This window comes from Vipera berus (assembly GCF_964194415.1).
Source record: "Vipera berus genome assembly, chromosome: 4".
In the NCBI taxonomy this organism is placed as follows: Eukaryota; Metazoa; Chordata; class Lepidosauria; order Squamata; family Viperidae; genus Vipera; species Vipera berus.
The window spans coordinates 63,899,117-63,914,404 of NC_138206.1; the positions used below are offsets into that span (position 1 = coordinate 63,899,117).

Consider the following 15,288-nt stretch of genomic DNA (forward strand, 5'->3'; position numbering starts at 1 on the left):
TCCAACCCTAACCTTCCCCCCATCAAAAGAGATGGAACATGTTGGACAATACGAGATTCCGGTATCCACAGCCACTCGGTCTTGGAGGGGTTCAGCCTGAGCCTGTTCCTTCCCATCCAGACCCGCACCGCCTTCAGGCACCGGGACATCACGTCAAGGGCATCACTGGGTTGGCTCGGGGTGGAGATGAACAACTGGGTATCATCCGCATATTGGTGATACCTCACCCCAAAGCCACGGATGATCTCACCCAGCGGTTTTGTTAGGCATATGGTGTTAGCCTACAATGTTGGGTTGAAAATATATTAACCAAGATGTTATGTCTTTAAGATGCTAATTGGCCAATGGGTGTGTAAGTGTTCTCATGGCCATAAGAGGGAGCTAGTAACGTAGCCTCTCTCTCTCTGAATTCACTGCTCTCTACTATTACTGTTTTTGCTCTGTTACCTGAACTGTGTGTTGACCTCTGGACTGGTAAGAAGACTTTGTATTTTGGATTCCTACTTGGTCTGTTTAATTTTGACTGTGCATTTTTGTTTTTACACCACCTCAAAGTAAAATACTTTTTGCTTTTACAACTCAGTGTACTCTTGGGTGACTCTTACTGCTCTCAGTACCCTTCCTTGTCTGTGCAACTCTTTGGTAGCACAAGGAGACCTCTGCACAACAAATTCCTTAACAGGCTTCATATAGATGTTAAACAGGAACAAAAAAGTTTTGTCCCACGGAACAAAAAATATCTAGTTCTCAAATATGGATTTGGACAAAAAATTCCAGCTTTGTTTTAAATATAGTCCAAATTTACATTCTTGGTGGTACTTCCTGTTCTCTTCTAGCTTGTACAGGTAAAAGTCAAGATATGTGCTATTACAGGTAGAAGAAATGGGGAAACATCAGATACTTGATGTCAGAACAAGTGGAATTTATGCAGAAAATAATCCAGAAGAGTATAAGAAAGACCATTGCCAATTCATGTTCCTTTCCTGTTGTTGTGTAATGGATTCTTGGGAAGCAGGAGCATACACAGACACCCTAATTAAGCAATCTCAAGCAGCATTCAAAGACACATGGAAACAGTTCAAGTAAAAGGCCCAATACATTACACCTGTGTTGCTAAGCATGTGTAAATTTTTCAGCTGATGTATCTTCTCTTCCACTGCAACATTGACAGACAAATACATAAGCATATCTCTCCATCCTTATTTCTGCTTTGCCAGTCTATAGCTAGCAAAGGAATGGGAACATCGAGATAATAGATTTGCTGTGCCCATACATGCATTAACAATATGAATAGACAGGAACAAACTTGATTTCAGTGGGTTTCTTTGAGGATAAGCAAATAAAATTTTTAGTCTACACCTGAAAACTTCATCAGTCTTTTAAGAAAAAGAACATACTTCTCTTTTTCATGGATACCTGTGCGTGTATCACTCAATTCAGATATTTTATAAGAAATAACATTCTTTTCAACTTAATTAGGTTTCTTGATAGCAATTGCAATCTCTCTAGCATTTGTAATTTTTATTTTTTCTTGCGCATGCGTGGACGCCCGCGGTTGCCACCTTCCTGTGTGTGTGATGGAACCGGTTCCCAGTGGCAGCGGCGCCACCTCCTTCGGCAGCCTGTAAACGTGCCGCGGCAGCTCTCCCAAAGAGAGGAGGGCGGCGGCCTGCAAACGGGCTGCGGCGGCTTTCCTCCTCTTTGGGGGAGCTGCCGCGGCACATTTGCAGGCTGCCGAAGGCAGCAGCTCTGCAGGCGGGCCGCGGCAGCTGTTACGGCCTATGGGCGCGACATTCGGCAGGGCCCCTCTTCGCAGTATGGCGCGAGGCCCTCACCCCCCACGGACACGCCCTCCTCACCACGGGAGCCACCCCCGCCATTCTCGCACACCACTAGCGCAGGCCTACCTCGTCTTGGGGGCCTGCCCTCCACACGCCGGCTGCATCCTCCAATCGACCGACGCCACCAGGGAGACTGCCCGGTGTCGGGCTCGACACGCCCGACACCCGGTGAGGCCGCGGAGGGACTCACCGGGCCCCGTGATGCAGTGGGCCGAGGAAGAGCGCAGGGGTGGGGCAGGAGCGAGCGTGCCTGTCCTGCTCCTTTTCTCTTCCAAGTGGCGCTGCTCAGCGGAGACGGCAACGATGACATCGGGGCTTGAGATCTCGCTTTCCCCCCCTCTTCCTCCCTCTCTCGTGCTTTACATACACACACACACACATACACACGCACACACAAAAACACAGAGTTCCCCTTCCCCCCTGTACAAGAATGAAAGGCCCCCCGAAGGAAGCCCGGCCTCTTCACCGCACCGATCCGCTGAGGAGGTTTTTTCAAGCGGGAGACGGGCAGAGCAAGATAGCCGAAGAAGAGACTCCTCAGACGGCGCCGTCTTTTTCTTCCCCTCCAGCTGTTGGCTCTGAGCCCCAGTTCGCGGGTCTGCCTGGCGGCTTTGCGCGAAGCTTGCCGGGGTCGTTTTGAAATTTACACGTGTTGTTCTCGGGGGGGAAAGGGGTACCCGACCTATTCCCCCCCGTTGAACGAGCCAGGGGAGGGCAAGAGCCTCTGCGGGCAGGGAGGGAGGAGCGGCGAGAAAGGGACGTTTGGAGCCTCTGCGGGCAGGGAGGGAGGAGCGGCGAGAAAGAGACGTTTGGGTGTAAGCCGAGCAACCCCAAAAATCGGTTTGAGTAGAAAAGGAGGAGATTTGGCAGGGAGGGAAGTGAGGTTGGAAAAGCAGGCCGGGCGAAGGAAGGGAGCGGAGGCGGCAGCTTTGCAGACGCAGCTTTCTCAAAGAGCAGCGCCGCTGCCCGTTCGCGCGGAGGTACGCGTGCACCTCTCCAAAGGTTTGGGGAGGTGCGCGCGCACCTCTCGGAATGGGTAGCAGCCCCGCTTGTTCCGAAAGCTGCCGCGGCCCGTCTGCAAAGCTGCCGCTTTCGGCAGCTTTGCAGATGGGCCGCGGCAGCTTTCGCAACAAGCGGGGCCGCTGCCCGTTCGCGCGGAGGTACGGAGACCTGCCGACGCTTGGGGAGGTTTGGAGAGGTGCGCGCGCACCTCCCCAAACCTCCCCAAACATCGGCAGGTTTGGGGAGGTGCGCGCGCACCTCTCGGAATGGGTAGCGGCCCTGCTTATTCCGAAAGCTGCCGCGGCCCGTCTGCAAAGCTGCCACTTTTGGCAGCTTTGCAGACGGGCTGCGGCAGCTTTCGCAACAAGCGGGGCCGCTGCCCGTTCACGCGGAGGTACAGAGACCTGCCGACGTTTGGGGAGGTTTGGACCTCCCCAAACGTCGGCAGGTCTCCGGAGTGCGGCGGCTTGGGAGAGGTGCGCGCGCACTCTCCAAACCGCCGCCATCCCGTTTGCACAGCTGCCGTGAACGCGGCAGGTCTCCGGACGAGACGGCGGCAGCTTGGGGAGGTGCGCGTGCACCTCCACCCTTCTGAAAGGTGCGCGCGCACCTCTCGGAACGGGCGGTGCCACTCTCCATTTGGAGAGGTGCGCGCGCACCACTGCCCGTTCGAAGAGGTGCGCGCGCACCGGGCGGCTGGGAGCCGCAGGAGACGGCTCAAAGAGCCGCATGCGGCTCCGGAGCCGCGGGTTGCCGACCCGTGTTCTAGTGTATGTGTGTGTGTAAGAGAGAGAGAGGATGAATCTTGACAAATTATTCAACTTTTCTTTTCTGTAGTACTGAATTGTCTGATTTAACTGATGAAATTCTGCATCCTTCCATTGGGAGAATATTGTTCTTTGTGCATGCAGCTTCTTATTGAAAGTACAGAGTGGGTGGAAGGAAATTCAAGAAATATGCAGATCTCTTGCCCAAATACTACTACATAATTTGCATAATTAAAAAGAAAGTTTATTTAGAACAGAATAGAGCTGGAAGGGACCTTGGAAGTCTTCTAGTCCAGCCCCCTGCTCAAGCAGGAGAACCTATACCATCTCAGACAGGTGATTGTCTAGTCTTCTTAAAAATCTCCAGTGATGGAGTGCCCATGATTTCTGGAGGCAAGCTGTTCCACTGGTTGATTGTCCTCACTGTCAGGAAGTTTCTCCTTAATTCCAGGTTGCTTCTCTCTTTGATCAGTTTCCAACCATTGTTTCTTGTCCTTCCCTCTGGTGCTCTGATGAACAATATGACTCCCTCTTCCTTGTGGCAGACCCTCAAATACTAAAATACTGCTATCACGTCTCCCCTATTTCTTCTTTTCTTTAGACTAGCCAAACCCAAGTCCCGCAGCTGTTCTTCATACGTTTTAGTCTCCAGGCCTTTGATCATCTTAGTTGCTTTTCTCTGAATTTTTTTTAAAACTCTCAACATCTTTTTTGTGATATGGTGACCAAAATTGGCTGCAGTATTCCAGTTGTGGTCTTACTAGGGTTTTATAAAACGATACTAATATTTCACATGATCTGGATTCTATGCCTCTGTTTATACAACCCAGGATTGTATTAGCTTTTTTGGTTGCTGCTGCACACTGCTGGTTCATAGTCAAGTGACCGTCCACTAGGATTCCAAGATCCCTAGTGCTTCTGTACTACTGCCTTGTATCATTAGAAAATCAAAAGAGATTTATAGCTTGATGTCTTCCAAGCTAAGCACAACAATATCTTTCATTATTGTCAGGATATGAATCAGGAATCAGTTTAGCCAAAATATCTTGTCTTTCAGTGGTTTCTGCTTTGTGTACTGCATAGAAAATATATTCACAGTAAAGAAGTTTACTATTTAAAACAACTGATTACTTACTGAATAATAAAGCTCTTCATGGCTATGGTTCATCCTTCCTTATTCTATATAAAAAGATACCTGTGACCAATTCTTTGAAGAATTGTTGGTGTCATTTAAACACTATCTAGATTCACTTTTTCATATGCACAGTATATATTTTCTATATCCTTTCTATGATGACCTGTATTTGGTTCAATAAATTATTTTTGGGAGAAAGTACTAATAGGAATTTTTTGTGGATAAATCTGGTAACTCAGTAGTTTCCAAAATATATTCATTTATTTCACAGTCATTCTAGCTCCTTGTCATTTTCAGAACAGTAGTTATCACAGTGCGACAAAACCATCAAAGAATATTCTACAATAGTATGTAGGTGCAGTTTTGCACCAAAAGCATATCCTAAAAAATCTTGGGCTTCAAAAAGCTGAAATCTGTTTGACAACTATTAAACTGTACTATATGTCCAAAATTTAGTCTGTTTCTCCCCCTGCCCTTCTAATTAAATTTGGAGGGCATTTTTCTTTGATAGCAGGGAATATACTCTTTTTCTTTTATTGAAAGCCTCACCGTTTTTCAGCCAATTAAGGACAAAGGCAACATAACACTGACAATATTAAATGAAAAATGTTAGTGAATTGTCTATCTGTAGTTTATAGCTGCTATTCCAGACCTCAGGAATGTATTATTTGCTTGAGCAGTATCTAAAAGTAAAGTTGAGATCTGTAAGCAAGCCTAGGCTTCCTAGTTCTCCATCCCAAGGCACCAATGATGTCCTTCTCCCACTGCCCCATAATAGGATTTTATATATTATAAGCCAATAGAAGTGGAGGTAAAGGATTTTTTGTATTTTTTAATGTTTTTAAAAAGCACTTTTTAGATGGCTTTCTAGCTTTAGATGGCTTTTTAGACGCAAAAAGAAAAAAAGAAAACTTGATAGTGTTGTAAAATTGTTACTTCCAAGTTAGTTTCTGCCTACTTCTTTCTGACTGATCCCTCCCACTCAGTCCCTGTATCCAATCAAAGCTAACACACACATACACACACATACACTCAGTTCAGCTCACAAAAACATAATTTGATGTTTATTAAATAATAACTGACAAAAAGCAGGCAAATGCAAGGAAAAAGAAATAGAGACATACATTATCATCTTATAAGCATTTACATTTGTATCTACCAAAAGCAGAATTTGCAAAGCCACCACAAAGAATAGTGTAATTAGCACTGACAGTCACAGAGGGAATGGCCTTCAGTTGTTGCACTTTTTATCTACAAAGTAGTAGCAGACTAGAAATGGAAAGTAAGACACAAGGAGAACCATCTTTATTCTGTACCATTAACAAGAAAATTTAGTGAACATATCCACTAACTATATGGATGTATACAACAATATAGAATCTATTGTTATACTATTTGTGTTTAATTCTCTGTACAAAAGCTGAAAACGTTTATCTGCTTCATATAAACTCTGCTGCATGATTTCAGAGTAAGCAAACTGGGGGAAGTTGTATTTAACAAATGCACTTGCTTATTTTAAAAGATTTTTCTTTCATTATTGTTCTTTATCAGGAGCCTTGGTGGAGCAGTGGGCTAATGCCTCCTTAAGTAACACCAGCTGCCTGCAATTAGTGCAGGTTCGCATCCCACCAGGCTCAAGGTTGACTCAGCCTTCCATCCTTCCGAGGTAGGTAAAATGAGGACCCAGATTGTTGGGGGCAATTAAGCTGACTTTGTAATAATGCCGCTTGGGGGAGGTGTGAAAGCCCTAATAAGCAGGCTTATACATAGAATGAAGGCTACTGCTAAGTTTGTAAGCCGCCCTGAGTCTTCGGAGAAGGGCGGGATATAAATGGAATTAAAATAAAAAAATAAAAATAAAAAAAAATAATGTAGCCCTTGAAGCTTTTCCCTATAAAATACTGCCTACCTCCAATGTAAAAATAACAAAATAACCTTTCTGAACTCAGAAGCTGAAAATGATCTGTCATAGACAGTACTAGGAATCATCAGAAATTGTGGGGCTATGAGGTACAGTAAGACTGGAAATCAGAAAAATCCAATAATAGTTAATAGTAAGCCACTTCTTGTTGTTTTCCAAAAACTGTGCAGGAGTCAAAATCAGTTTCAAGATGTCTTCATCTTGTCTTCTTTTATAAGAGAGTTTGTTATAAAACATACTCTTGTGATTACATTCAGCTTCTCTCCAAACAGAGAGTTTTGGAGAATCCATCCAAAAGAGGTGATTGGTGATTTGGGGATTGGTTTTATCTTTCTGGCAAAAAGCCCAACATTGAAGTGATCAGAGACTGAAGAATATTAGACTAGAACCCCTTGTCTCTAAAGGGCAAGAAAAAGTTTCAGTTAGCAGGAGTGGGTAGCAGAGGATGCTAAAGTGTCCAAGGAGTGTTTGTACAGTCATCTGCAAGTAGGAGGTATCAGGATCAAAATTAATTCAGTTCCTTCTTATTTCCGGAAAAAATGATCACTATTTAAAGAACAAGATTTGCACATTGTGTTAAGTGATAATATGGTTCCTTTAGTTTTTTGCCTTAGCACAGATGAACCCAGTGATTATGTTTTATGTCCCAATCAATTGTTCAATGTAATGTACAAAACCAGTTATGGTTTACTTGAGAAACCGTACTCAAATGATTATTTAATATGATTAATGAATCATCTTAATAATAAATAACTTCTTCCATGTTTTCATTTTATTGCTTTTACTGATATCATAATCTGATTTGTGGTTGCTCTTTAAACTTAAGACTATTTTGATATGTCTATGGAGATTCTTAAGAATAGACTTAAATAGACAAGACCATTTTGATAATTAAATTACTTGTATAAAAGATGGTTTAACAGCTGGCATTTGTGTTTTTATTAAAAATGTGTTTACAAGGATATAATTGAACATGTTTTTAACTTTCCATTAATCATAGGTCAACAAACTCTTGCTTCTCTTAGGACACATCTCTTGCTTCTATTCATATATAATGAAGCCTGGAATGTAACATCCTTCATACTGTGATATGGCTCATTTTCAAATTTTACTTGCTATGCATATAACCTTTTACACTTCTTATTGTTCAAAAAGCAACCTAAGCATCAGTTCTGCATGCTACAGTCTGAAGCTAGGGAAAATCAAAGGTTTGAGATTATAGATTTCCCCAGTCTATCACTGACCATCCTTACTGGTGTTGAGGGAAGGTGATCCATAATAGGAAAATTCAAGATTGTGATCTCTTCTGTAAGCAGTTCATAAAAATAAAATACCCCAATACTCTTTTGAAGATATTTGCTATGTTTATTGAAATCATATCCTACAGCATTAATAGGGATAAATTGGAAATTACTGGACATCACTGTCAAGCCTTTACTACATATGCCTACAGAAATTTTTCCTCATACTTTATATGACATACCTCATCCATATGTCATCTTGGGGCCAACCAGAAGAAAGGGGGAAAATAATTTTAATCAATATATTTTGATATTAGTGTACATTGCAGTTTCAACTCAATTTGTACCAGTTTCTTGACAAAGGATCCCATTTGGTACAGACTGGCATACTTGAAAAATGTTTCTCAAAAGCATGGATTACAAACCTGCACTATTTATTATTTGTTTTATTTATACAGCCGCCCAACTTACAATAGCAACTCCAAGCTGGTTACATATAGTGAAAAGCATAAAAACAAGACAGCTCCCCAAAAATAAAATTATAGCATGTTGAAAAAAAAATTTCATTTCTAGATAGGTTCATCCAACAATAAGGCCCAGTAGCCAGGGAGAAAAGCAGGTTTTCAGGGTCTTATGGAAAGCCATTAGAGTTGGAGCCACCTGTCAGCCTTAGCAAGTAGACCAGACATGACCAAAGTACTAATTTGTATTAGTGACATATACATTGCCTAAATTTGACAGGTAAAATCAGTGAACCAATTTAATTTATTGTAAAGCTGCATTAGGGACGCGGTGGCTCAGTGGGTTAGGACACTGAGCTTGTCGATCAGAAGATCAGCAGTTTGGTGGGTCGAATCCCGAGTGCCGCATAGCAGAGTGAGCGCCTGTTACTCGTCCCAGCTTCTGCCAACCTAGCAGTTCGAAAGCACGTAAAAATGCAAGTAGAAAAATAGGGACCACTACGGTGGGAAGGTAACAGCGTTCCGTGCGCCTTTGGCATCTAGTCATGCCGGCCACATGACCACAGAGATGTCCTCAGACAAGCGCTGGCTCTTCGGCTTTGAAATGGAGATGAGCACTGGCCCCTAGAGTTGGAAACGACTAGCACGCATGTGCGAGGGAACCTTTACCTTTACTTAAAGCTGCATTAACAGAATCTTGCAAATCTGAAAGTACAATTCTCCTGCCATCACCTTTACATGCCAAAAACATAGGAAAAGCCCCTTGTGAGCCTCTTGCTCCACCTACTACCCACGTAGCTGCAGCCTATGCTGTCTCTTAGCAGTCCCTAGGAAGCATCTCTTTGATCTGTCTCCCAAAGCCATTCCCACATACTACTGTATTACCCAGTTTGGAAGGGTAACTTGAATGCTGTATTCAAGTTTTAATTGTTGCTGGAATATATAGGCTATTTCTTGATCAGTAAAAAATTTGTATGCTCAGAGCCGATTTCTAAGCAATTTGCAAAAGAGAAGTTTTCTGACATGAAAAACCAAATCTGGATATTTAAATAGTTTAATCTATTCTAATTTGTACCCTATATCAGATAGGATAGCTCAGCTTGTTAATTATCTATAAGTATGTGTCTACATCATCACACTGAAGCGACCCCTCTGATTTCCACTGATTGCCTATTGAACAGTTTCTCAGGAATTTTACTATGAGGAAATCTTTGTAAAATACACGTTACATGTTGTGTTCTTAATTACTATTCTGTATTTGTATACGAGTGTGCAACATTTTAAGTGGACATTTTTCTAGTTGGAAATAGAATGTTACAGACCCAAAAATTCCAAGATTGTTTAATTTGCAAAGAATATAGAAGATGAGTTACAAAAATGGCTTTGAGTTTCTAAAGGAATAACATTTGTAGCCTTGAAAATCATGACATTTCTTTACATTTATCAACAACTATCTCTGCCCCCCCCATTTTCTGAATAAGACTAAAATTCTAAGTACAAAAAAGGCAAATTGAACTAAGAACATGTGAATAAGAGCAGAAATGTATTTTTACATGTTCCATGTACATATTCTTATACTAAATTAAAATACTCTATGACCAGAATAGCTAAATAAAAAAATCAGCTCACGAGTAACACTGAAAGTTTTTCCTGTCTTAATAAAACATTTGTGTACTGATTAAATTTCCATTGGAGTAGATATGAATGTATATCTGCAAAGCAATATCTTTTCTCTGTCCCCTCCCGCTTTTTAAGAAGACAATCTAAAAGTAATTTCACAATTTCTGCTAGCAACGTGAATGTTTTTAACATTATTTTAAAGAAATAATGCATATACAATTAATTTTTATAGTGCAATTTATATACAGTATAACAATTTACACCAGCTGTTCATACAAATTAAGAATATGGTGAGGCTAGTATTAAAATTCAGCTTTGTGTGGTGAAGTTATCAGCATCCCCCAAAAATTGTTGTCAGCAGGACTCAGGTTTTTTTAATCTTTTCTATCTTTTAACTTTTCAGCATTCCTTATTATTCAGTAAAATGGCCATTATCATTCTTCTAAAACCTCATTCTGATTTCCACAAGCTCCAGAAATCAGCAAGACATTTAAATGTGTTCTTGGCATCAACTTAGAGAAAGCGCTCCAGACCAAAATAATGAATGTACTTCAGAACTGATTTAGAACATAAAGAGAAAGCTGGTCTAAAGACCCTGATTCCAAAAGACAAAATACTCCCACCACCCCCGCCGTGAATTGCAGAAAAACTGCACTCTTGCTCTACAAAATGCTATCTGCTCTGAGCTTTAAATCGGTCTCTTGAAAAAGAAAAAAAACCCGGAATGATCAGAAATCCTCTGTTTGGAAATACATTTAAAATCAATATGCCAAACTACTAGAACCCAGTAATAGATGAAGAATAAAATTTCACAGATTCTTAACTCTGCCAAGAATCCCATCCTGCTTAACTAAGAGTGAGGAGACCTGGAAGAGGCATTAAGGAAGTTGATAGGTGTTGCCATAAAATGGTCAAGACAAACAGTCTCACCAGAACCCCATCAATCATAATGAAAGAGCACAAAGATGAAGCAAAATACCCCATAAAGTAGAGAACCAAATAACAAAAAGTGGTTTTTTTCCTGAGAGATAATGATAAAAAAACAATCCATTTTAATTATCTCTGTATAATTAAAGTTAAGATAAATGGGAAAAAATATTTGACTAGTCACAAGAGAATAAAGATATTATTTGACCAATTCTGAGTTACCACCGCTGCAGTCTTGCTACTCTTATGCTCACCAAAGAGTAAGCCTCATTAAATTCTGTAGGAACTATTTCTGACAACAGGATAGTGATAGTACTGTGATATAAAGAGCTAATCTTTTATTCTTATCCCAGATTTCACTAAGTTGTTGGAACTAATCTACACAATGTGATGTCATCATAGCTTACATATATAGGCAGAGATAAAGAAAGCAGAATTTGTACCAGTGTTGGAAAAAAATGACAAACACCTCTATGTTGCCATTTATATCTATAGTTTGTATAGAAAAATAGGTTATCTTTGGTTAACTCCACACTATTAAGCAACACATTCATTAAACATGATGTCACATGACTGTGCCAATTTTCAGTGGCTATTCTGGCAGTTCTAGCTGAGGTCATTAAGCAAATCCGACATGGTTATTAAGCATGATATTGTGTGATCACCATTTGCAACATAATCCCAGCTTCCCATTGACTTTGCTTGTTAGAAGCTGGCGGTGAAGGTTGCAAATGGTGACTGCAGAATGCTGCAACTGGTGTAACTGCAAGCTAGCTGTAAGCACCTGGATCATGATCACATGACTTTGGGATACTGCAATGGCCACAACTTTGAAGACTGACTGTCCTTTGTAGTTGAATGGCCTTAACTTTGAATGAATGGTTGTTAACCAAAGACTACCTGCATATGTACAGGTAGTCAATGAAATATTGTGTTGAGATGTTTTTAAAGTTCTAGAATCAAATAACTAGGCTCTGAATTCTGATCCAAGTATTACCCAGGGCATTAAACTAAGATTAGATGGGTCATCCTAAATCACATAAGGTAGTCAAACTACACAGATCCTTAATCCTGTCCCATACCAGAATTCCTGCTTTCCATGGGAAAGCAAAAGTAACATAGATATCAAATACTTGCTCAAAATAGATAGACCAAAATGCTAACTTATTAAATGGAGAAATTATTTATATGATCAGAGAATTTGTGAGATTTGATAAGAAATATTTTCTTAAGAAATAAGCATGGAAGGCTGAACATGTTATTCTATATGGATTAATATACGGTACATTGTTTTGCTGAATGGTCTCATCATTCCTATTCAACTATTAATTTAAAAAGAGCATAGCAACACTTAAATCATTTTAGAATAGTTTTGTAAATAGAAAGGAGATAGCACACAAGAAAAGCTTAATACAGGCATTTTTATAGATTTAGTTTCTTTCCTATTCTGAAATTCTGAAGCCAGCCCAAAATAATTGGTTTCCATTTCCCCAACATATGAAAAAGAAAACATGAGTGTTGTGCAACTGATGTTTTGATCTGCAGATCAAATAGTTAATTTGCTTTGAATTGTGAAATGTTTCAGATTTTCTTCTTTAGTATTTTTTAAAAGGTGGTGTGTGGGCGTAAGAAAAAAGAAAGCCAAGAGAATGGATACACTAATTGGGGTTTCCACCTGCTGTGAATCTAATTGAATACAATGCCTTTTTTGTTACTGAAGGAGAAAGAACATTATGCAAAGTATCAGAATCTCAGACCTCTTTTTTCATACACTTCATTTCTTACTACAGTACATGAGAAAGAACACAGATTTATTTAAAGAGAACCTCCACCTATAGTTAAGGTAGGGTTGAAGCTAAATGCTAGAATTAAAATTGACCCCAATTACATTTTTAAGCAAACTCTTGGGTTTGAATACTTCTGACAGAACTTGCATCTTCTAATTTCAGGAATGAACATTTTTTTGTCTATTCATTTCAATTTATATAGTTGCCCATTTAGCACATGATGTGGCTAACATTAAACAGAAATTTTATCCTTAACAAATAAATTATTTGAAACTGTGTAAAAATAGCTATGAAAAATGAAAATGATTTTGATATTTCCTCTTCTAAAATTAATGGTAGAATTGGAAAAAGGCAAATATTGTGAGATAAAAGCTAATATTAATCCCTCCAGCTTATTAATTTTTATTACACATAATGAATTCATTATTCATTATTATTCCACTATTATTCACTTTTGGTAAATACTAGCCTTTCAATCATAGGGCACTATGTTTAAGTGACACATACTTGCAAATACATAGGGAGCATATTTTCCTGTTATATTTATAGTAAATTAAGATGTTAGTTATGGTTAGAGAAAATCTGGACCTTACAATTATTTAACATAGTTAACAGATGAAAAATTCAGTTATAGATCATTTTTCCAATGATGTCTAACAATTAAAACAAGTATCAATTGCTGAAGCCTGTTTAGTTCTGTTTAGGCATTCTATTTACCTGACTTGATTACCTGGAATGAGTACCCAATAACTATGTTTATCTAAAGGTAAAGGTAAAGGTTCCCCCGCACATGCGTGCTAGTCGTTTCCGACTCTAGGGGCCGGTGCTCATCTCCGTTTCAAAGCCGAAGAGCTAGCGCTTGTCCGAGGACGTCTCCGTGGTCATGTGGCCGGCATGACTAGACGCCAAAGGCGCACGGAACACTGTTACCTTCCCACCGTAGTGGTCCCTATTTTTCTACTTGCATTTTTTATGTGCTTTCGAACTGCTAGGTTGGCAGAAGCTGGGACAAGTAACAGGCGCTCACTCTGTTACGCGGCACTCGGGATTCGACCCGCCAAACTGCCGACCATCTGATCGACAAGCTCAGCGTCCTAACCCACTGAGCCACCGCATCCCTATGTTTATCTACAGATACATTATTGGAAAAGGAAAGTAGTTTAGTGCACCAAGTACTGTTCTATCAGTTTGTTGAATAAAACCAAAATGTGCTAATCTACAACTTAATTATATAGATGGATAATTTTCTATAACTTCATAAGGAATTCAGTTAGAACAAGGAGAAAGCAGTAGATGAAGAAACATCTGTCATTTCTTTTGTGTAACAAATAATATGTGTCCTTATGGATGAATCAGATTGTGTGCATACATATTTCCTGTTTGTATGTATATGTGTGCAAGGGTTTTATCAGGATGAATACACATCTGTTGGTGAATATTGTGTGTGAATATACACTGCATCTGTGTATTTATCCATAGGCAAGCACACGGTGAGCTACATATGTACCATCTGGGTCACACAACCATGGGTGTGGGGGGCTAGGAATGGCACAGTTGGCAGCATCTTCAATCACTGCCTCACTGCTTCTCTTATATCAGGGGTGTCAAATTCGCAACGTCACGTGATGTGTCACGACATATCGTGATTTTTTTGCCATTGCCGGCAATGGGGTGGACGTGGTTTCGCCATGATGCATCCGGCCCAGAGGCCGGCAGTTTGACACCCCTGTTTTATAGTAAGGCACTGGGGGAATTCTTTTCTCCAGAGCCTTGGACAAGTCCAGCTGATTTTTGAATTCAATGTTTCTTTTTCTAGCTGCTTTTGCCACACTGAATGTGGTCCTGTTCTTTTTTTCAGAAGCAGACATACTTTTCCAAAGCTGCTTTCTTTCCAACAATTGTTTGGCTTACAGAAAACAGAATATCTGAATACATGCAAAGATACCCCATATTTAAGCTGACCCATTTGAACTGCTGCATGTTCTAACCTTAAATGTATGCTATAATTTTCTCTATTATTTGCTTTTTTGCCATGTATAGAGATAAAACTACATGTCTTTTTTCCCCACTATGCAATTATTTAGTGGCATTACTTAATGGCATATCTGCACTAGTGGATTTACATCATATTAATTCTGTTCAAATGTCCATTCTACGCTGGATGAAGGTAAAACATTAACAGCACTAAAATCGATTCTGCAGTGCACCACACCTTTCCCCTCAGGCTGAACTTTGTTATAGGCAGCTGGTGAGGGTAACAAAAGGGGCCTTTGCTGGATTCAGCAGCTTCTATCTTGGCTAGCTCATTGGAGGAATGGAGAATTTTCTCTAACATTAGTTGATATTCCAGACAAATAAAATTCACTTTCCTAAAACACAACTTTTGTGCTGTACCTATTTCTCTGTTGTACCAATGTGTTACATTTATAAAATGTGTCTATGTGTATTTGTTTCAGAATACAAAATTCATAGTAGGGACTTAGGCCGTCATCCTGTACATGGCCTAAGTAGTACTGACTTCAGAGTGGATGCTTACTGAATCCCTGCTTTGTGAGACAGAAAAGGCTGTGCTGTGAGACCTCTTTA

General features: G+C 40.4%; 1 protein-coding gene across 9 annotated transcripts in view; it reads left to right on the top strand.

The window, feature by feature from the left end:
* The window catches only part of DMD (dystrophin), a 931,439-nt gene that overhangs the window by 831,041 nt on the left and 85,110 nt on the right, over positions 1–15,288 (top strand). The gene's annotated exons all lie outside the window — the stretch shown is intronic.